The sequence below is a fragment of the Melozone crissalis genome, unplaced genomic scaffold, assembly GCF_028551555.1.
Source record: "Melozone crissalis strain CALT ecotype California unplaced genomic scaffold, PUWL_Pcris_2 ptg000041l_1, whole genome shotgun sequence".
In the NCBI taxonomy this organism is placed as follows: Eukaryota; Metazoa; Chordata; class Aves; order Passeriformes; family Passerellidae; genus Melozone; species Melozone crissalis.
Genome location: NW_026535819.1, coordinates 1913517 through 1935514, shown reverse-complemented (window position 1 = coordinate 1935514; position 21998 = coordinate 1913517). Strand labels below are relative to the sequence as shown.

The following is a 21998-nucleotide window of genomic DNA, read 5'->3' as shown; positions in this document are numbered from 1 at the left end:
CAGGCCTTGAACAGAATTGTTCCCTGATCACAGACCCCAGAGACTGTTTGCTCACACAGACACTGAAGTTGGTGTTAGTTAGAAACCTGTGTATTAAGGCCAGATCTGCCAGTATTTCTATGGACCTGCATTCCTGAGCCAGGTGTATTGTTTTGATGAGAGGAGCGAGGTGTAACACAGGATAACTCCCCTGGTGTTGGGGTTCCAAGCCCTGTCCCAGTACCAATCACAGCCCGTGCTGGAATGCTCTCCTTGGCAGGACTGTCCACAGGTTTACCCCTTCATGTGGCATTTCCTCCACTTTTCTGCCTAGAAATCTTCCTGCAGCACTGATGGTTTCAGTGGGGTTTCAGATGGGCATTGGTTTGTCTGTGTTGGCAGTTCAGAGCTGGCTGTCAGCACTGACAGCACGAGAGCTCTCGCGGGCCCTCCCTGCTCTCCCCCAGCCGCGGCCTGGCTGTGCCTCAGTCCCTCAGCTGTGAAAAGCACTCAGGGGGCTGAAAGCTGGGGCTGTTCCTGTCCATTAGCACCAGTGCCCACAGCAGCCCAGCTGGGTGGGATCCATTTAGTGCCAGTGCCACAGCTGGGCTCCGAGAGCGCCTCCAGCCAGCAGGTACACACTGAATGGCTCTGGGATAACGGGACCAGCACGGCACCGAGGGGTTACTAATGACAGCTTTCAGTCAGGAAGGGCTTCATTTTTCCTATTAGGGAAACTATCACTTCTGGAAGTGTTGCAGACACATTTTGGAAGCGGCACCAACTATTTTAAAAGTTAAAAACCACATTGGCAGGTGTGAGGGAGATGTTCTGGAAAGGGAGGATACGGCCTGGCTTAAGAGAAACCCGATGTATTCAGAGAGATCCAAGCTTTTCCCTTTGATCATCTTCCTCTTCCCACCCACCTTGGATCAGCTCCCACCCCTCCACATGCAGGATCTGAACCATTCCAGCCAGTTCCTGAGCCATTCCCAGCTCCCAGGCCATGCAGACCAAGGCACAGCTTCCTGGGGCACTGCTGGAGTTTGTGAAATGCTTCACAAATGCAGATCAGGACAAACAAACGTTCTGCAGGAGCTGCAGTGAGGGGGCAGGAGGGCAGACCCAGGAGGGGTAGGGGAGCAGGGACAGCAGCGTGGTGGCAAGGCCAGCTCCTGGCTCCCTCCCTGCTGCCTCTGCATTGCCCTCTGGGGAAGGGAATGCACCCAGAGGGTGGGGAAACAGATTGAGGACACTGACCACAACTTAAAATTCATCTTTGGAGTAATTGTTTCAACTTTCTTACTCCATTTCTGGATCTTTCCCCCTTGTATTTCCCCCCTGGCTGTATTTCATTCAGTTGGCTTCTCTGGTTTTTGTCCTGGGGATTCCAGGCAGGTTTCTCTCTCTGAACATGACAATTTGCTCTTCACCCTTCTTTTAGGGTGTTTATCACTTTTTAGATCCTCCAAGTGCCTCCTTTTTCCAGTTACTTTTTCCCCCACAAATCACAGCCTCTTGTCTTCAGTTTAATTTTTACATTTAATGAAATAGCTCTGAAATAAAATGTTCTTTAACAAATCCCTGATCAGGGTATCTCACAACAAAAGGTACTTGGATTTTATTATTATTATTATTATTACTAATACAAAGTAATGACATGCCTGAATCCTTATCAAGTGTAATTCAGGGGGATTAGTCATTCCAGTTGAAAGGAAAAGTTTGCTTTGTCATTTACTGAACTCATCTGCTCAGTGTCCTGCTCCTGTTTATTTAGATTTATTATTATTTACTGGTTTTTTAGGTCTTGAGATCAAATTGTTGATCACAATGCTCTGAGGTTTGGGTTTCTGCTTCACTGGGCAAACAGCAATCAGCTAAATACAGGAAAACAAGCTAAATATAGAGAAAACTGAATGAGAATTTCACATTTTTGATGTCTGTGATGTCAAGCTTGACAGACCCACTAAGCACCTCGCTAAGAAAAGCAAAGCAAGCCTCAAAAACCTCAGAACTTGCCGAGATTTTCTCATTGAGAAAAAATGTTGTGTCTTCAACACAAACTACAAAAAAGAGCAACTGTGAATCAGGCAGACATCCCACATTTCTGGCTGGATTGAGCTCACGAGCAGTTCCTGCAGTGCCCTTCCCCAGCTCCTCGAGCCCGGGCTGCCGATGAGCCCCAGGCCTGGCTGGAGGCTGAGCAGCAGCTGGGGCAGATGTTGGACACCTGGGCTGCAGGAATCCTTCCCAAAGCTGGGGCAGGATCAGCTCCCACAGCAATGCTCTGGACATGGAACCACTGTCAGAACTAGGTCAGCTGGATATCACAGATCTGTGTGTGCTGAGCTCCAGCTCCAGGGCAGTTGTGCCTGGGCAGCAGCAGCAGCTGCACCATGGAAGGATGGGGCTCCCCTGCTGCTGTCAGTGTGAGCTGATGGGGATGGCAACAGCAAGAGTCCTTCTGGAAACCAGAAACCAGTGCAGAGGTTAAAAGCAGCCATTGTTTGGTATGAAGGGGCTTTGCAGACAAAATTCCCCATCTCTGGCAAAGGACATCTCCAGCAGATGCAGGGAGCTGGGCGTGTGTTTAATGCAGGGGTGAGAGCAGGGCTGACGGAGCTGAGCAGCCACAAACCTGTGTGTGAGGAGCACTGGGAAAGGGCAGAGAGACAGACAGGGCTGAACCAAGGCCCAGGAAAAGGTGAAGCATTCCAGAGGGGCCTGGGCCCTGGCTCTTGGCTCTGTCCCCTCTGGATGTGAAGCAGCAGCAGAGGGTGCAAGTCCCAGCACCTCAGCACCCCCATGTCCTGCCTGTGTCCTGCTCCCTCAGCCCTGCCTGAGCGCTGATCCCTCCCAGGAAAGCCCTGTCCTGCCCATCCTGGGCTCAGCAGCCAGGGCACAGGAATGTCCCTGCTGTCCTGCTGGACCCAGTGCCACAGACAGGGCTCTGAGCTCTGAGCCTCCAGCTCTTCCCATCGAGCGGGGCTGCTGCCAGGGAGGGACACACAGCCTGCAGGGGGACAGGAGCAGGGCAGGTGTGTCTGGGGAGGCTCTGAGGCAGCAGAGGAGCCACTTCAGCTGGAAGGAGGAGGATGGAGGGTTGGGGTTTGTTTGTTTGCACGTGGCCAGCCAAACGTGGCCAGCCAAGCGTTCCTTTCCTCTCAGCAAACGTTCCTTTCTTCTCACCATCCTTCAGCTCCTCTTTGATCTGAACTGCACTTTTTCCTGGAAGACTTCCAGCATTCTCAGTGCAGCTATGAAGCTCCCTTTTTTCCTCCCTATTCAGGCCACATCCCTCAAATTTAGGAAAGACGCTGCAGTGGTGATGTGGGGCTGTGGTGTGTAAAGTCATTTCTGGAGGAACATGTTTGACTTCTTCACATGTTCCTGATCTCTCCTCCCAGAACAAACACAGAACAGGCAACAGCAGCACAGGCTCCCACAGTCACCTCAGAGTTTGACTTTATGCAATGTGCAAAATCAGCCCCATAAAAGGTTCAAGCTGTGGTTTGGTGCAGATGTCCAATAAATTGAGAACTTTTGGCGACCCTCATTTCTAGACTGACGTGTCAGACAGATGCACATGCCAGGAGCGCACTGGGAAGCAAAGTCTGTGTTGGGAAGGATGCCAGGAGCCAAGATGCATTTGCAGAGCTGTGGAGCAGCAGCTTGGCCATCTCTGGATGATGGAGAGAACCCCTGGGCAGCTGGCTGGGTAATGATGTTGCTTTTTAAAAAGACAACAAAAAAGGCGTTGCACCCTGCTCCTGCTAAGGAGCCTTGGAGACAGGAGAGAAAAGGCTTCTTTCTCTAGAGGTGAACAGTCACTTCTTCCTGCAGCAGAAGAATCCTGACACTAGATAAGTAGCTGTGAGAAGATTCATAAAAAAACTAATTTATAATTTGCCAGAATATAATCCTATTTGATCAGTGTTATTCAGTTCCTCTTTCTTTTAAAATTCAGTGCACTTAACTGTTCTACGAGGGTTTATGAATGTTTAAAAATTGCTTTGTGGTCCCTAAAGTAATTTGACAAGTCTGACAGCTATTGATTAAAAACCTGAAATTATTCAGACTGTAGGATGACTTGAGGGATTAGATAGAAAGTTTTTTCAAATGTGAAAGGAAATAAGATGTTGGAAAGTAAATATGTTCTTGAATATTTTTGAAAAATCCATTACAACTGTGAAATTAAATTGAAATGAGATACTTCGTGTGGAGATGAAGGAACTAAATGCTGGCTTTACTATTTAGGCATGGGGTAGAACTCCCCATCCCAGGCTCAACAACTGCATCCCTGGAAGTTGCTGGTCTGTGGCACAGATCCCACTTCAGGGCACTGAGGGAGCCCTTGGGGAGCTCCTGCACCTGCCCAGCCCTGGCCAGGGCCCAGGCAGCTCCTTCCATCCTCTGCTGCTGGTGGGGTGATGGAACAGGGCTCTGTGTCCAGAGTGAACAGGATGACCCATAACCAACCATGTCCAGGTCTGCAGAACTCCCCCAGCCTGCTGCCAGCTGCTTGGGAATGAGGCAAAAACCAGTTCTGAGTGTGCTGTGGGAGAATCCTCCTTCCCTGAATGGGCTGCTGGGCACAGACCCCTGTGCCCCTGCCCCACTGACAGGAACTGGGGCTGTTCATTCCAGTGTCTGGATGCTCACTGCAGCCCTGGGGCAGGGAACGCCCAGTCCAGGGCAGGGATCAGATCCCTGAGCCCCTGGGCTGTGCAGAGCGTGTGGGCAGCTCTGCAGACTGGTTGTGCCAAGGGGGTGCTCCACAAACTCCTGATTCTGCTGTTGGTGGTGCTGTCACTGCTGCTGTTTAATCAGGTAATGGATGGCTGTTGGTGTTGGTTAAATTCCGGAGTGATTCCATGCATGGAGAAAATGAAGTGTTTGTTATGGAGATAATCAAGTGGTTTTTCTGATGATACAGTTCCCTGGACTGAGCAGCAGAGTTCTGGATGTGCAGGTACTCAGCAAGCAGATAATGCAGGGCTTGCTTGGCCTGTTAGCTCAGGGCACCACCAGCCCTTTTTCATCTCCAGCTATTCCCAGTTCCACTGGGATCAAAAGCCTCGGTGAGGGGAGTCTGCAAGGCACGAGTGGAGCTGAACCAGGTGTCACCAGGCTGGGCACAGCATTTTAAACCCCTGTGCTATATATGGCCCTTGGTTATATTTCAGTGACAATATTAAACTTTAAAAAGATGAGTGGAAGGAAAGGAGACCTTCAAATTTAGTTACTGCCAGGAAATAATACTCAGCAGCCCATAGCTGTCATTCTGCAGCAGACAGGGATTATCCATAAACCCTGTACCTCCAAAGTGAAGGAGAGTAATAAAGCCGACCCCAGGCGCACTTTGAACTTGGCTACCTCTGATTAATTAAGTTTTTCCTTCCTTGAGCCTGATTTAGTGCTTATGCTCAGAATGAAGGATTTAAGTTAAGAAACTGTTGAGAAATTGAAGGACAGCTCTCATCCCCTCTTTCCCATCTCATCCCCTTCCCTATCACATGCACACACATGTGGGTAGCAAAGGGCTTGATGTGGCTGCTGAAAATCAGGCTCTGAGGGCATTCCTGTCCCAGAATTCTTGTCATTCCTCCTGCACTTGCACCACTTTTGCTGGATTTTTATTCCTGCCAAGCTTGAAATGTCAGCGGGGCATGGCAAACATCAGCTAATTCTGGCTGCAGGTCTCAGGGCAGTGGAAGGTGTAACAGTGATCCTGCATTTATATGGAAAGTAGGAAGGTGTCTGTGCAGCTCTGGAGTATCCTCCTTTCATTCAGTTAATGACAGAGCTTCCTGGGACACTTAAAATCCGTCTGTGGCAGGGCTGAGGCTCAGCACAGGCACACACTCCACGTTCAGAGGGCTCCTCTGCTGCCCACAGAAGCCTGGCACAGTATGGTTCATGATGAGAAGTGTAAATATGAGGCAGAATGCCCCAATTTTGTGTTTGCTGCTTTGGTACTTGGTGACCACATAGAATTCTTTTGGTTTAGAAGGAGTTTGTAGAACATAGCTGGGAATACATTTGCTCCTACCAGCTGAATGGATCTTGCCATGTCCTGGGAAGTCAGTCAGCCCCTGCCTTCCTATGGAACGGCTGTGGCTGGTGCTGTATCCCTTAATTACACTTCCTTAAGTCACTTCTTTTGGAGGAGAAACAATTGTTTAGAGTAATGAGAGAGTCTATTTTGATTGAAAGATGTACAATAATCTGCCCTGAATCTGCTCTGCTGCTTTGTACCAAACTCACTTATTTTCTCTATATTTGTTCATAGTCAAAGCATAAATAATTCAGCATTTTGTCTCTCCCTGTGAATGTGAGAAGCATGCTTGCTGATTCCAGATCAGATGGAGCAGTGATGTTTATTACTCTGATGTTGGGGAATGATTGTTGCATATTTAATATCGCCATAAATAAAGCTCCTGTAGCTGTGTTCCCACTCGTGGGATCGGCGTGAGGCTCTCTCCGAGCCCTCTGATCTGCAGCCCCCAGAGCTGAGCTGGGATGGAAGCAGAGGCTTTGCCTGCCCACTGTGACACAGGGCATGAGTGACAAGTGCCTTTCCAGCGTGCCCAGCCTGGCTGGCATCCACCAGCCCTCAGCTCTGCCAGCCCCACCTGCTCCAAAGTCATTTCTCTCACCCAGAAATGCCCAGAGACTTGCACCGTGTGACAAAGCAAATAGCAGAAGTAAAACAAACCTCATTAAAATAAAGTGCTGGATGATAAGGGGAATGGTTAACATACCTTTAACAGCAGTATTTCTTTTCTTCATTTTATCTCACTAATGCTTTTAAAAACTGTCTGAAAGTATTTTATAGTAATTACTAAAGGAGCTGGAGTTTTTAGCAGTCTTGTAATGGGGAGCTGAACATCTCTGGTTTTAGTGGCTTTTTTTCAAAGCGTGAGGAGGACACCAGGCAGTGAGTGAGGATCTGGGCCACGTCTGTTGTTCCTATTTATAATTAAAATTCCATTCAAAGTGTGGCACAGGTATTGCAGCATCCTGCAGTCCTGGGCTGGGTGTTCTGCCATCCATAACAACCTTGCAGGACTTTGTTCCAGCACCTTGCTGGACTCCAGCTGGTCACCCAGCACCGTTTTCCAGTTCTCCTCTAAAATTCCCTCCATGGAGAGAAATTCTTGTACATTTTACCAAAGGCACTTGCCAGAATAAAGGGAGCGAGGCACAGCTTGGCAGTGGTGAAAAGCAGGGGAGAGAGCGAGCTTTGTCCACGAGCCATGAGCAAGCCAAGGCTGTCCCGCTGGGTCACATTCCTGTTCTCTCAGCCTTGGCATGGAGCACTTCTTTTTAATGGAGTCCAGTGTTGCCAGTGTTTCCAAACTTGTTTTAGTGTTTGCAGCAAGCTGGGATCATCTCTGAGAAACAGTTTGTGTGGATGTGACTGAGGGAAGGAACGTCACTGAGCTCTGAGAGCCAAGGGATGGACTTGGCTCCTCCTTGGAATGCTGAGGGCTCTGGGAGGAGCCCTGCCAGTGTCACAGGGTGGATTGGGAGGGGACTGTCCCCACTGTCCCTGTGTGCCATGCTTGGGTCTGCACCACGGAGCCATCCCAGCGCCTGGAGTGCTCCAGGAGCAGCCTCCTCTCCTCCCACGGTGCAGACAGGGCAGCAGCACCAAGTCTGCAATGGAAAATTGCCCCTTGCCACCTGCTGATGTGGTCACTGCCCCAGCATGGCATCCTCAGGGTGACAGAGCCGTGCAGAGGGGACAATTCCCCCATCCAGCCCCAGGAGCGGCTCTGCTGGAGCCTGCAGCGCTGGCCACTGTCACAGATGTGGATCAGAACTGCTCCAACCCTGACTTTACTGGCACACAGCCACCCTGCTTGTTCAGTATTCTAAAAGCACAGTTAATAACTATTTTTGTCTCTATTCTCATTTCTCACGTACATATAAAGGCTCAGTTGATGTTTAGCTTGACAAGCCAGGCTGCAGTTTGGATGCCAAAAATCTCCAAACTGTCATGGAGGGAGACAAGGATAAAGGAAAAAACAACTTAGATAAAAGGGCTGTGGACTCAGAAATGCTGCATGTGGCACACTTCCCAATCCTCAGAGAGACTTATTAATTCACATTGTGGAAGTGTTTATGGTGCACAACTCAAGTGGCTTCCTGGCTCCACTTGGGATCTCACTGCATTTAGGAAGAAGTTGCTTTCACACTTCTACAGGCAAAGGAATTAAAAAGTTGTTTTGTTTCTTGAAGTGTATAAAGTAATAAAGTGTTTAAGGGATGGAATAAGGGAAGCCACATGTCAAAGGCAGGCAGGCCAAGGCTGTACTCAGGAATTGCACATCAGCCTAATGCAGGGAGGTTTTTATTGCCTTCTCCCAAATCACAGTGTTCAGATTGGATATAATATTCAGTCCTTTGCTGCATCTTTGCAGCTCCCAGAACTGAAACTGATTTTTGCCCAGGGACTGGGCTAACACATTCATTCAGCTCTAATCACTAAAAAAAAAAAAACAAAGCTAAGAAAAAAAAATATTCATAAGCAAAAAATCTTAAGTTATTATCCCATCATTTGTAACATGGATGTGAGTGTTGTAGGCACTTAGCAGACAAGGCACTTGGCAGCTTTTCCCAAATTCTCTGTATTCTGTGTGGCAGCTGCTGGTGCATCTGGGTTTTGCAAGAGCTGTAGGTTGGAGAGCACAGAGCATTTAATCCATCCCTCATCCCAGGGAAGATTCCTGCTCTGTCCTCACATCAGCCAGCCAGATCCTCATCACTTGTGCTTCTCTCAGGTGTCCAAAGAAGTGAAGAAATCATGGAACATTTTTCTCACTTGGCAGTTGTTTTAATCTCTCAGCAGTGTGCCCTGTGCCAGGCCTGTCCCTGTCCCTGTGCCACCTCTGGGCCCAGCAGTCTGAGCTGTGGCCCTCGTGCCCTGTGAGTGAGACAGGAGAGGGCTTGTGCAGTGACTCAGTGCCAGCTGGGGCTGCTCGGGCCAGGATGGGCTTTGCTTTTGCTCTGTGTTTGGAGCACAGTTGCTCTTCTGGAAACTCACCTGGTGCTTTCAGTTTTGGTGCACTGGCATGGAAGATGAAGGCAGCCAGGCAGGGGCAGGAGGAGCAGCCCTGGCACTGGAGGGAGGTGAGCCAAGCTCTGGGATGGGACATTCCTGGGCTGTGCCCCCCAGGCCACTCTGTGCCACAGCCCCTGGGAGCTCTGTGCAGCTCCAGCATGGGCTCCAGGCACGGTGTAAATCCAGGGCAGTTCATCAGCCCAGCAGCAGATTGCAGTTTTGTTTGTGGGAGCATACGCTGGCCCCGTGCATTCCCAGGGATTTGACCTAAGCTTAGCATCTGTCAGGATAAGAACAAGTGCTTCAGTGCCGTGGCATAGCAGCAGTTCAGTGGATGGGCAGCAGGGCAGAGGGGGTTGCTGGATGATGGTTTTATATTCCATCAGAGGAAGAGAAAATATTTGTGGAAATCGGTGTTTTGAGAAATTAAATACAAGAACAAAATCTAAACCAGACCCAAACATTTTGCTTTTTCTCAGAAGAAAGTAAAATAAGAATTTCTGCCCTGCAGATTTAACCCTGCAGAGTTGGGAACTGCAAGGCACTGCCAGTGGTGGTGAGTGGACAAGGCAGAGCCTGGACTGGGAGCAAGGAGTGAACCCCAGCAGAAAGGAAGGTGTCTGTACAACTCTGTTTGTTTTAACTCAATCTATTTACATCAACTCAGGCTCTTAGTGTGTCTGAGTAGTTTTAACTCTTCCTGTCATCAGTGCAGGCTAATGGCCTAAAATGTAGGTTTAGACATTAAGAATAGAGAAAAATTGTAGGTGAGACAGGCACAGGTTACCTGAGGGAGTTAACTGAGACTGGCTGGGCTGTGGGGAGCTCTGTGTGACCCTGAACACCCATCACAAAGGAAAATCCTTCCAGGTTCTGTCTACAAAAATTCCACACAACTGTGAGTGTAAAATAAAGTCATTTTTGCAATGATGATGAGCTGGGTTTAATTTGGTTAATAACTGAGGCAAGTTAATCCTGTTCAGGCAAGGATCAAACCAGTTTCAGTGCATCTGTGTCAGTGCTTTGCATGTGTCTAACTAGATTGATTTAAAACAGCTTGGCTAGAAAAGAAAGTTGCTTCTACTGTACAGCTCCTGAACTGGGGCTCACACCTGCCCCTGCTCCTGCCTCCATTCCCTTCCACAGTGAAGCTTTAGGTCAAGCTCCCCTCTGGCTCCCTTGTTTAGAAGATGAGGGTGGAGACATTCATGTGGAGAACTCATTCAGGAATCTCCACATCCCCTCCAGAAGACATGAAAAACATAAAAAATGTTTCAGGTGAGGATGATTTACTGGCTCTGACTGCCTGGCATTTACAGGAATGGCTCTGCAGCTCCTTCCCCTTTTGCTGGCAGCCAGGCCCTGGGTCCCTTCCCCGGGATTTGTGCTGAGCTGTGGGTGGGTGCTCGGGGCAGGAGCAGCAGGAGCCCCTGGAAGCTCAGCAGGGCTCAGGTGGAGCCGAGGGGGGCTCAGCTCCCAGGGTGAATTGTCAGCAGCAAAGCTGACACTCTGCTCATTGTCTTCTGTTAATTAATGCATTACTCAGCCAGGCTGAGAGACTCTGCTCTTCTGAGGGCTGGTGTAGATCCGCAGAGCTTGTTGTCACCGTGGCTGCTTGGTCCTGCAGGTAGCAGAGGGCACAGAGGGCACAGCCATTGGCACTGCCAGACTCCCATGGCCTCCCTTCCCTGGGGAGAGCAGTCCTGGCTGGGTGCTGGAAGCCAAGCCACGACTCATCTCCAGTGGGATGGGCAGTGTTTCCATCTTGGGGAAGCCACATCCACCCTGGGTAACCCCAGCTGGCTCTTAGCAGGCCCCAGCAGTCTCACAGACTCCCTGTGTCTGCAGCGGGGAAACTGAGGCACACAAAGGCACAGCAACCACACCAAACCTGTGTGAGAAAACACAAAGCCTGCTTTTTTCAGTCTGTACCTACTCCAGGTATCTGTGATATTCTGTCAGCTCTTGCTATACAGAGATTTATTTGAAATCGTTTCTATTCCATTGAAGCAATTTTCAGAGATTAATTTTTGAGGGTATTAGCATTGATTCCTGAGCACATGTGCTTCCTCCTCCTGCCAGTGGTCCATATCCAGGAAAAGCTGCATTGTCTGAGCTGGAGGAAAGCTCACTTGCCCTAATTTATTGAAAAAATTAATTTTAGATTTAAAATGGGGTTTTCATTTATGAACCCCACTCAATCTGTTCTTCACTCCTGAGTCTTCACCCTGACCTTTCCCTTATCTGAAATCCTCTGGGCTGTACACTGTGTTCATTAGTGCAGCTTGCAGGAGGGAGCAGCAGGTGTGGGCTGTGGATAAGGACTGCACGCACGCCTGGCTCTGTGCTTATCCATGTACCCCTGGCAGCTCCTGGCTGTAATTTAATTTAGGCCAGTGCCAGGATTTGGACTTTTTTAAGAGTTTTTCACAGTTTGTAAGTTTTAATAACAATTTTTACATCAGCTCTGGAAGTAGCAGCCCTTGGCATTGCATGGAGAATGCAGTAATGATACTTGCACTTAAAAAAATGAGCTGGAGAAGTGATGCAGTGCACCCCAGTTCTGCCAAGTTTCATCCCTGCTCGAGGAGTCTGGAATGGTCCAGGAGAGTCAGGATGGTCCAGCGAGGTCCCTGGGGCTGGCCTGGGTTTGGTGCAGAGCTGTGCCTCACTCTGCTCTGGGGGAAACAAAGGGGCCATTCCCAGAAAAGGCCATGGAAGAAGAACCTCTCATCCCATCTGAAAAGAAGGCTCCTGTGAGAGTGATGTGCTTTATATCCATCCCTAGAAGACACTAAAACCTATCTGGCTAAAAGGCAGAGAGCAATTGGAAGAAATTAGCTTTATATCCTGGTGCCAGCTATGGATAAAAAACCACAGACAAACTTTGAAATGCTTTGAGCTTTTCTTCGTTTTTCTTTAAGGGAAGTTAAGCAGAAGCAAAAGAATATTTCCCCAACTTTATTCTGATTATAAATTTTGCATTCTTTGGATATTGCTTTTTAAGAACAGCATTTTGTTGAACATCATTCAGCCTCCAAAGTCAGCTCTTCCCTATTAAACTGAAGCCATTATACAGGCCAGTATGGTTAGACAGAAGGACAAATCACAGGAAAATGTAGTTTAGATGCTAAAACACCTATTTGTGTTTGTCAGGCTCAAAGTCATTCGCCACTGGTACCCCTCTGTAGTTTTGATTTGAAATTCAAAACTTGACTCCTGCAAATGCCTTGGCTCAAATTGTGGTTGAATGTTAAGTGGTGTCTCTGAAGCGAGACTAATCACACAGAATGATATTGGATGTTTGCAGGAATGGGACCTCACAAAAAGGTTTAGAAAAATCTGCTGCTAATAACAATGTTCTGTTTTAAATAAACCCTGCAGAAAAGATGAGTGGCATCTCAGTAAAGACAGGTTTCCTGTGGATTGGGATTACATTCCTAGAGGAAAGTCTAATGCTTATCCAGGAGAGCAGAAAAGTGAAGCTAATTATAAGCAGAAAGAGAAATTGGCCAGTCAGATGCACTGTCTGGGTGTTGAGAAAGGGGATGGAGGCAGAGTGAAATATTCTTTCAGTATAAACACTATGGAAACAGTGCCCCATTTTTCAGGGGTGCTTGAGTCAACTCTGCCCCATCACTGCAGCTCAGCTTTGGGGTCAGTGCAGCAGGTGGAGAGGCAGCAATCAGTAACAGCTGTGCAAAGCCATGTATCATACTGTTAATTGTGCTGGAATATGGGATTGTTCCAACTTTATAAAACAAGTGCATTTATGACATCATAGGCTATTCGAGTTTAAGTGCAAATTTGGAGTAGATGTGGATAATCACAATCCCTTCCACTGCTGACTCCTTGAGGTTATTAGGAAATTGTTTGTTTCCCAGTGACAGACAGTGTGGTCATAAAGCACAAAGCACTGCTTCACAGTCAATAAAAAGTGAGAGATAGCTGGGTTTAATAGCTCTGAAAGGCAAACATGGAGTGTGGAAAGGCTGCTGGAGGCAAAGCTGTGACCATCCTCATCCTCCTCTGCCCAGCCAAGGAAACAGAGTCAGCCAGGCCTGGCTGGGACCAGAGGAGAAAACACAACCCAAGAGAAGGGGACTAAAAATAATACAAATAATAACTGGTAATGGAAAATTTCCTCTAATAACCCATGGAAAAATACTTTTACTTGCCCTGACTGGGCACGGTGGCTTTCCTTTCACAAATGCCATTTGTTGAGCAGTGAGCAGGGTGGGTGGTGCTGGGATCCTGTCAGGAACAGGAGTGTAAATGTGGAGAAGGGGTGGGGTGGAGGTCACACACAGAGCCTGGGGACAGTGCCAGCACTGTGAGGCAGTCACAGCTCTGGCTGTGCCATGCACCTCTGTGTCACCTGCTGCACAGAGGAACAGCTGTCTGCAGGGAAACAACACCTTGTGCACACGAGGAGCGAGCTACGAGCTCGCTGGAAGGAAGCTGCAGAAACCGTGGCTTGGACAAAATGAGCTGAGATGTCGATGTACAAGTTCTTCTTGGTGGCAGTAAATGCTCCCTGCAGCAGTATTTGAACACTGAGTCAGTGGAATGTGGCTCCTTCACTGCCTGCCACTCCCTGGGGACGGGGACAGAGCAGTCCCCAAGGCCCCAGTCTGCAGAGTTTTAGTTTCTTTCTGTATTTCCTGAGCCACACAAGTGTTCAGAGACCACAGAGAGGGAGAGGGCAAGGAATGGCCTATACAGACCTGTGTCCCAACAGGTTTGTGTGTTTAAGACACCAGCCCAACCCCAGAGTGATCAGTGGAACAGGGGCACAGTGGCACTCCCCACGTCACTTTGGGAAAACACAGTTGGCATTTGCTGAGGTGAGTGTGGAGAATCAACGTGCAGCACACAGGCTACAAGGTCAAACGTTACCTCATCCCCTGATGCCTGGCTCACTTCCCAGTGCTGCACAGACCAACCATCTGGAATTTCAGGTTTGGGACAGGGGGAATTCAACTGGGCAGTTCCCAGCAGACAGAGCTCTCTGCTGGTCTTTGCTGTCAATGTGGAAGCTGTAGCAGAGCTGTGCTGGGTCCTTATGTCAGCTGGAGCTGCCACAGTTCCCAGCAGAGCCAGTGCAGGCTTGGTGGGTTCAATACCTCCTTCCAGACTGTCCCAGTGCTGGGCTGCAGAGAGAACCTGAATTCTCCCTCTGCCTCGGGTCTGCTCCGCTCTCCACCCAGCGCAGGTGCGAAGGCTCGTTCCAAAGTTCAGGTTCTGCGTTCTCGTGCCTTGCCAGAAGATAAAAGGGTTGGTAAAAGTGTAACTCGACCTTAGCATTTCACAGCAGCCACAGAGATAAGCTGCTGGAGGAAATACGGAGAGCAAAACACGGATGGCTCTGGGGAAGGGGACCCCACAAGGCAGGAGCTCCATGTGAGACCCCCAAGCAGGACTGGGGGCAGCCTGGCTGGCAGGGGGGCATGGCCCTGCATTGCTGACTGGCATCTCAGCCTGCTGGGCACTGTAGTTCTGCTCTGCCACACAGAGGACCCCCGTGCTGCTGCTGCTGCAGGTTTGAGAAGGAGAAGATTGACTGAAGCTGCCTGTTATTATTTTTGGCTACTCCAGCAATGTATCAAAAACCTGAGGCTGGGTTGATGCTGGTGCCCTACTTTATAGAAGCCCTGAAAAGCAGATCAAGGACAGCGAGCTTGTCTCTCTGCATGGCATCTGCCAACAAACGGTGAGAAAACTTCAAACTGCTGGTGGGGGGAATGGGGGAGGCAAAAATGAGGCAAAATGTGCTAAATCCAGAGTGCTGTTTGCAGACTTCAAGGGAAAGGGGGTCTGCATGTCCTCCACTAAGGAGGGGAAGGTGGGACAGGCAGAGACTGGGGTGTTGTGCTGCCAGCGTGGCTGATGAGCTGGTGCCACTGTCCCTGGCACACACTGGGGACCAGTTTGCTCTGGAAGGAAGAAGGGACCCCACTGGCCTTAGGTGACCGCGCTCCTTGCTAGCCAAGCCCAGTAACGATGCTGCTTCGTGTTTTCTGGATCCTTTGGCAGTGAGAGGGTCATGGCCACCTCTTTGGCTGAGGAGAGGCACGTAGGGGAGGCTGTGCAGAGAGTTAGTGTTGGAATTGGGCAGAGAACCTGCGAATTTTGACTGGTTTGTCAGTGCCGTGCATGGTGGCGCTGGCTGGAGGAATGGTCTGTCTGGGAATCCAGCTTGTGAGTCCCGGGAGGAGGCGAGACTTGTGCCTGCTCCTCGGGCAGGACCTGCTCCTGTGACCTCCTACCCTGAGACCTGCTTCCTTCTCCTGTGCTCTGGAGGAACCTCGAGTATTCCTGTCACCTGGGGATGTTTATCGCTGTTGGCGTTTGCCCCTCCAAAGCTGACGAGCGGTTGCAGCCCAGGTGTCGGCTTTCTCCGCTGATCCGGAGCTGCCTCGCATGAGCTGCAGGATTTGTGCTTCACTGCAGACATGGACAGAAGCCTTTGAAAAGTGGAAGAGGAAGCAGCCATTTGTAAGAGGCAGGGGACAGTGCCATGTGGTGGTTTTTCATTTACTAGATAGTCCTACTTTGTACTTGATGAGTAATGGAGGTATTTGAATACGCCAGGATGACAGCAGCAGTCTGGCTCTGGGAACGTGTCGGCGTGGGCTGGCTGAGGATGGTGGCAGTCGGGACAGTGGGACCATGCCGCGCAGCCTTTCCGTCTCCTCTCCGCTGCCTCACATCTCCCTTGCCGCTCACCTGCTGCCCCGGGCCCCGCGTTCCGTGAGGCCGCCCGGGCCTGAGCCGCGCGGCCCCGGCCCCCGCCGGGGAGCCCGGCCCGGAGCGCCCCGGTGAACTCGGCGCCGATGCGGGCGCGCTCCGTGCGGGGTGCGGACCATGGCTCACGCAGGGGCCGCCGGCTGCTGCTGCAGGCGCTACTCCCTGCTGTGGATCGCGCTGCTGCAAAGGTCAGTGACTCGGCTCTCCCAAACGGGAAAGGAATGCGCTGCGCGGCCGAGGGCAGGGACAGGCGGGCGGGCGGCGCCGTCCCTCCCCTCCCGGTGCCGGCCCGGGGAACGCGGCGGGACCAGCGGTGCCGGCGGCAGCCGCCGCTCGACTCGGGCTCCCGGGGAGCTGCGCCGTACCCCGGTTTATCGCAACAGAATGAGGGCGACGGGCGGGAGAGGCGGCATGAGGCGAGGGGTGAGCGGCTCGGGGACCGCGGGGCACGGGCGCTGCTGGGCGGCGGCGGGAGCCGAGGGGGTGCCCGGTGCTCCGGGCCGCGGCGGGGAGCGAAACGCACCCGCTGCCCCCCACGGCGAGCCCGCGCTCCGGGGGCGGCGGGCCCGGGGCGCTCTGCCCAGCTACAGCGCAGCCAATGGGCCGCGGCGGGGCGGAGCGGCGGCGGGGCCGGCCCGGGGCGGGGGCCGGGGGCGGCGGGGCCGGGGGTCCCCGCCCGCGGTGGCGGCGGCGGGAGCGCGGCATGGCCCAGCCCGAGCGGGGCGGCGGCGCGGCGGCGGCGCGGTGGGGGCCGGGGCCGGGCCCGGGCCCGGGCCCTGCGGGTGAGTGCGGGGCTGGCGGCCGTGCCCGGGTTGCGCGGGCAGCGCCAACTCCGCGCCCGGCCCTGCGCCCCGACCGGCGGCTCCCGCACCGCGCCCCGAGCGCAGCGGCCGCGGCGGGGCCGGGCGGGCCGGGGCCGGGGCGGGCCGGGGGCGGCGGGCGCGCAGCGGGGCCGGGGCGCGGAGGCCGCCGCGCTGGAGGGACCGGCGCTGACAGCCGCGCCCGGCCCGGCGCGGGATGTGCGGCCGCGCTCCGTCCCTCGTTCCGGCCGTTCGCGGTTTGTTTCCATCCTGGGCGGCGTTTCATCATCCGCGCCCGGGCTCGGCAGCCGCGCTCTGGAGATGGGCCTTGCGGCTCCATTTCCGTCTGCTTGGTCCAGGAGGACACATCCTGCCTCGCCTCTGCCGCCTTGTCCAGATTCCGCCTCCAGACTGATGTTATGCAAAATATAGGTGATAAAAATCAAACCCCTCATCCCCGCCCTGCTCCTCCCGTGGAAGGTGGTGATCGTGGGGTGCAGCTGGGAGCACCCCGGGGTTCTGCCTTGGGTGCTGCAGGGAGCGGGGGACTCTGGCTCGGTCCCTGGTCCCGGTTTTGCTTCTGCTGCCATGGACGTGCCCCAGGTGTTTGTTGGGGCCCTGCGGTCCCTGCTGGCTCCGGAGGCTGTGGGAATGACTTGTGCCAGGGCTGTGCTGTAACTCGGGCTCCAGATCGGAGTGGTGGATCTGTCACTGCTGTTTGCGTATGATGTCCCCAGATCTGGCACTATTTAGGCTGGTTTAGGCTGATGTGATAAAAGTGTTTTTTAATATAAGTGTTGATTTCTGTTGAAAATGTCATGTTGATGTCATTCTGCTTATGGGAAAGAGGCTCCTTGGAAATATTTTTGATGATTGAAATTCAGGTCACCTTTTGCATCCTGCTCCTGATGCCCTTTTCCCCCTGAAGCCCTCTCCTTTTGCACGTCACAAATGCCATCAGTGTCCCATGCTGGGCTTGCAGGCTGCCCTGACAAACTTTGCAGTGGCACGTTGTTAAACAAATACCCATGCTCAGGTGAATGTCACAGGTTAAAATCATCCTTCATGTTTGCTCTGGCAAAAACAACGTTTGGAATCTGGTACGAGCTGACAGAGTCCTTTTGAATGTAATTAATCCTGCTGCCAGTTGAAACTGAGAACAGTCTGAAAACAAGGGCAGGCATTAATAAGTTTAATTACATGTCCTTTGTGTTGCTCAGGGAAGGTGTTGCATTAGTGAGGGCAACCTGTAACGCCAGGTTCCCATCCTGAGTATGCTGAGCAGAGTTTCCCAGGCAGGGATCAGCAGCTGGGGTTCTGGGAGCGGCAGGAGAAAGTTCAGGGCAGCAGAACATGGAGAAGGGTGTGCTGCTGCATGCTGAGACTCCATCCCCACGTCCTCTTCTGCAGGAAAAATAACATTCTTCATCTTCTGGAAGCCTGCGAGTTCTCTTGTGTGCTGTTGGTGGTGGTTTTTCCCATAACATCGCTTTCATATTTGTTTGTTACATTGAAGCAGGATGAGGCACGGGGGAGGAAGGGATGGGAACTCGCAGCAGCGCTGGGAGGTCAGTGGGAAGCCGGCCCGGCGGGGGGGTCACAGAGCGCTGCTGGGCCCTGGGGAGGGCAGAGCTGCTGTGCAGGAGAGGGGGAGCCGAACCAGAGCAGGGTGGGCCCTGCAGGGCACAGGGCCACAGTGAGCCGGCAGAGAGAGGCTCAGGAGGGGCAGTGGCACAGGCAGAGCATGGTGGGTGATTTGCTCCCATCTGCGACTGCTACAATCCTTCTCCCATCTGATGTTGCAAATCTATCTACTGGAGTTGTGCACTTTGTTCTCAGTCATAACAAACCCCTAATCCCGGGGTTGGAGACAGATTTAGATTCTGTCTGTGCTGGGTGTGGATCTGCCTGGCTGTTCTGCTGTGCTTGGGCAGGGGGACCCCTGCAGTGGGCGAGTGCAGGGGAGGGGACCAGGGCTGCCCTAGAGAACCTGCACCCAGCTGGGCACACAAAAGAACTGTCAGCCTCAAAAAGCTGCACTCGGGGAGTCTTTGCTGGCCAGGAGAAGTGCCACAGAGTCAAATGTAATTTGGGAGATCAAATCCTTCTGACACTGGGGAAGCATGCACTGCCAGCTCTGCAGCTGGTGCCAATGGGGCTTCTTCAGCTGAGGGCCTGGACTTCCTTCACAATTCCCCAATCTGCTCATGTTCTCAGAGCAGAACAGTAGGAGATTTAAGAAAGGTTCTTAATTTCCCCCCCACTTTGTTTCAGTGTTAAGTTTTGTGTCTGCTCCATCCCTGTGCAGCCACCCACCAGGTTCTCTGTTTGTTTCTGTCTCTCAGAAATAATCAGGAACATTTTCATCATAAAACCACAGGAGCAGCGGCCGGGTGGTTTCAGGCAGGTGAGGCTCTGAAATGAGGACTGACAGAGTTGCCTCTTTGCAGCACTATTTGCTGCCTCCATTGCTCAAAACCCAGCCCTGGAGTTGGGTGAGGAGAGGATGGATTGCCTCTCCATCCTTGTTTTTGCAAGTCTTCCCTGCAGTCCCCATGGTCCTGGTTGGATTTGGTGACACTCAGGTGGCTGTGGAGGGCACAGGCAGAGGGGATACATCCCTTCACACGGTAATGTTTTATGACTTTTATTATTTAGCACAACAGTCCTCTCTGATTGCTCTCGGGCAGCAGAGCTCTTTCTTTAATAACCAGAGACTGGTGCTGCTCGGCAGGACTCGCCAGGTCAGTGCCGGTAGCAGTAATGTTATTTCTCTTTAGAACTAATGTGGTCTTTTATGAGATTTTTTTCCTCCCCCCTTCATTTCAACTGAACTTTAGGCAAGTAAAAAAGGATTTTAAAAAGGCCCTTGGCAAAAAGAACTGAATGTGCTGTTTGGAAAGAGGGTTCCTGTTGTGAGATGGCTCTGGGCAGCTGGCCCTTCCCAGCTATTAAAACAAAGGTGTAGGATTGAAATTGGATCAGCTGACGTAAACCAGGACAGGACCTGGAGTACACAGTGAGTTACTGGAGCAGGAGATAGGACAGCCCCACAGGCAGCATCTGCACAGGGATGGCAGGGGGATGCATTGAACAAGGTCCCTCTGGCACCCTGCAGGTGTGTGCTCACTGTCAGCAGATGGTGTCCAGGTGTGTTTGCCTGTTTGGGGGGCAGGTGGCCAGCACAGGTCTGCAGGGACTCAGGTGTCCCTGGTGCTGTGGGTGCTGCTCTCAGGAGCAGCAGCTTGTGGCCTTTCTCTTACTGCTGCTACGAGGGGAACTCTGGGAGCAGCGATGGGGACTGGCAAATGTTTTCCAGTAAATGGGCTCGTGCCACAGTGCCATGTCCCCGAGGGACACGAGTGCTCTCTGCCCTGGAACAGGGATTAAAGTGAAAGGAGTGTGTGCCCTTTGAAGGCAGGGCTGGGACAGAGATGGGACAGAGCCTGGGAGGGGGCTCTGCTCATCCTGCCCTGCCCTGGCAGAGACATCCTCATCCCTGCTGCTGACATTTCCAGCAGCTCTAATTAATGACATCTCCCCACTTAGCCCGTGGTACACAGACAGATGCTGGGTTTTAGGGCTGGTTTGAGACCTGCAGCACTCCCCTGCACAGAGCAGCATCTGCTGAGAAACGTGTCTGCTGCTGACCTGGGCTGGATCCCAGCGGCCAGGAGGGAGGGACTGACATCGTGGGAGCAGGTTCTGCTGAGGCAAGGACCTGACAAATAACTCCCTGAAAATGTCCCCTTCGTTTTAGGATTCCCAGAGGCATTTGGCAGAGTGTGGAGAGATATAAACACACATTTGCTGAATCTGGTGGGAGCATAGTGTGTCCTGAGAAACTCCCCCTTGGTAATCCTTCAGATAGCACATCTGCACTCCCACCCGGGGCCATCCAGCTGCAGTCATTTTAAATGAAAAGTAGACTTGTTTTGTTTTCATTTTTTACAAAAATTCTTAGGCCAGCATGAGGCGATGCAACTCAGTGATGTACTGAGTTGTGGTTTATTTTATCAATATTTATATTTGTGTACACAAGAATGCAAGTCTCAACTTGGTTATTTACCTTTTCTAATTTCATCTGTAAAATATGGAAATAAGATTTACCAGAAATGCCTTGTTTCTGGGCTTATCTGGGCTGGGTGAGAAGTCTGTACTGTCAATTCTTGAGCTCCTAGATATTAGTTCTGCACTCAGCATCCAGAGGTAACTTGATCTGTCTGCCTATATTAGAGTTCATTTACAGTATCATTCAGAGGAAAAGGATAGGGACCCTTTTCTCTGAAGATAGTGTAAAATTGCCACAAAGTACTGGGAAATGACTGTGCTGGGTTCCTAAAGATCAATTTACTCACCACAGAGATGTGGGGTGAGTGGGCAGCTGAGAGAATGGCTAATGGCATGGGGAGCCTTGGGGCTGATGCAGCCCAGGACTGTGCCAGCCCCAGCTGGGCTTTCAGCACTGGGGGCTGCAGGTTGTCCCCTCAGAGAGCCTGTGCTGGTGGCTGCTGTGCAGATGCTTCACTGGTGTCCCCGCAGCTGCTCCTGGCTGTGGTAGGTGCAGGGAGCACCCTGGGTGTCCCCAGGCTGGTGTCCCTGGGGGGGAGGTGGCCCTGGCACTCAGAGCTGTCCATGGAGCAGCTCAGGCAGGGAACAGCCACAGGCAGTTCTGTTATCACCTGGGGCTTGTGCATGGCCTGAATCTTAATGGCACATCTAGAGAAGCACCTGTTTATCTGCTGCTGCTGCTGCCTTCATCTGAGAATCTCCTTGGGCTGTTTCTGCATCCAGCCTGGGGTGTGATTCACTGCAAGCGATGAATTTTGCGTGCACTGTTGACATTTCTCTCTGTTTTGGTCAGCTTCATTCTGGAGAACAACAGAACCCAACACACACACCAGAGCAGGCTGGGAGCATACTGGGAGCATTGTTGTTTGACTCTTGAAGGACCATGCTGAGAATATCACAAACTTCCCTTATGGCTGTCCTTCCGTGCCTTTGGAGGAGGCGTCACAGCCTCTTTGTGGCAGGGACATTTGGTCTCTTTGGGAGCCCCAAGTGCTTGCCAGAGGTTTTAAAGGTCAGAGTTACCAGGATCAGACCTCTGGCCTAGGAACATCTGATGTGGTGCGGGCTATAGAGAAGGCAGCTGCTCGCTTTGCACTCAAGTTATTTTTCCCCTTGCCACTTCATGGGTTTGCTGTGTTTTCCCTGGGAGTACTTAACTATCTTTCTTTTTTTTTTTTTTCTTCCCCTTGAGCTCTCTGGTTTTGCTTTAAGAGTTACAGCACCATTGATTGTATTGGCTGTCTCAAAAATGGTGCTCTGCTCACTGTCTGTGGACTCCCTGCTGCTAAATGCTGCCAGTGGGACTCCAGAGCATTTAGATCAATCAA

General features: G+C 51.7%; 1 protein-coding gene across 11 annotated transcripts in view; it reads left to right on the top strand.

The window, feature by feature from the left end:
• The window catches only part of DAB2IP (DAB2 interacting protein), a 152022-nt gene that overhangs the window by 95513 nt on the left and 34511 nt on the right, over positions 1-21998 (top strand). The window contains exon 1 of one of the 11 annotated variants that reach the window (XM_054283949.1): positions 15958-15987. The exons of 8 other annotated variants lie outside the window; for them this stretch is intronic. The gene's annotated coding sequence lies outside the window, so the exon portion shown is untranslated. Of the gene's footprint in view, positions 1-15957; positions 15988-16144; positions 16223-16557; positions 16582-21998 lie in introns of those variants that run through there. 2 more of the 11 variants (XM_054283947.1, XM_054283948.1) reach the window with 2 other exon arrangements.